The sequence below is a fragment of the Aptenodytes forsteri genome, unplaced genomic scaffold, assembly GCF_000699145.1.
Source record: "Aptenodytes forsteri isolate BGI_AS27 unplaced genomic scaffold, ASM69914v1 Scaffold321, whole genome shotgun sequence".
Classification (NCBI taxonomy): domain Eukaryota; kingdom Metazoa; phylum Chordata; class Aves; order Sphenisciformes; family Spheniscidae; genus Aptenodytes; species Aptenodytes forsteri.
In genome coordinates, this window is record NW_008795030.1 from 532,098 (window position 1) to 533,308 (window position 1,211).

Consider the following 1,211-nt stretch of genomic DNA (forward strand, 5'->3'; position numbering starts at 1 on the left):
ACTCCAGCAAGGAGGGCAAGGGGATCCCCAGATCCCACCCTGCCTCGTCCTGAAAACCTGAAGAGGTTTCACGGAGAAGAGCGGAGCTGCCGCTGAACAGACAGCCCTGCAGCGGTGCAAACCGCACTGCCGCAGCACGCAGGAGCAAAGCCGAGGCGCTTTCACGGCAGGCGTAAATGTCCCAGCCCACGGAGTTTCAGTGGTACCTGCTAGACGTCGGTGGCCAAGGTCTAAGGCATCCCCGCCACCGCCATCCTTCCCCCAGCCTGCTCCAAAGCACCGATTTCAGGCTTCAGCTCATGCCAGGACAAACGCCGGAGGGGATTCCCTGGCAGCGCTGCTGTCCGGGGTCTTTCCCCACCCGCTGTCCCACCGTTTCCAGCTTCCAGCCCACGTCAGGAGTAACCGTCCCTGCAGCTAAGCCGAGGTGGCACGGCTATTTGGGGAGCCACCGACTCCCCGCAAGCAAAGCCCCGAGCTGCAGAGCAATCCCGCCGTCCCTGGGGAAACCTGAGAGAAGGGGGAATGCAGGAACAAGAGGAAAAACTGCAAATGGGTTTTTTTTTTCCCCGAAGGGGAAAATAAGTCTTACAAATAGAGGCAATTCCCAACTTTTCAGGAAACTCCGCAGGTTGGTGCACTCAAGTTGCAGACCGGCCCGATTGCCTGGGAGGGACAGGGAGGTCCTGCAAAGCTCCACGGACACCTCAGGACTCAAATTTTGCACACTGGACTCCAAATGCAAAAGCCCTGGACGATGCGAGATGTTTCCCGGACCTCTGGGTTAACTCAGACATCAGAAAGATCCCATGCCCGGCCCGGGAACGGCAGCAGGAGCTGAACGACTGGAAGGAGCTGCCTGAGCCCCCCGAGCCCCCCAGCCCCGCACCACCTACCCCGGTGGGCATGTCCCATCGCCAGCCCCTGCCTCAGTTTCCCTTCACCTCCCGGCCCACGCCTGCAGGCAGGACCTCTGCCCGGTTCCCGCACACATCGCAGCTCCTGGAGGGTTCGGGAGACCCCCGAGATCTCCCCATTCAGCCACCCCAGCGTCCCCCTGCCAGGACAGGGCCACCCCATCCCCGGGAGCCCTGGGTGGGCTCCCAGCACCCCAGCCTGCTCCCGCATCCCAGCACCCTTATTTTTAGGATCGCTGCAAAGCGGATGAGCGAGAGGGTTATTTTGGCAGCCCGGCCCCGGCTCCTCCCCCC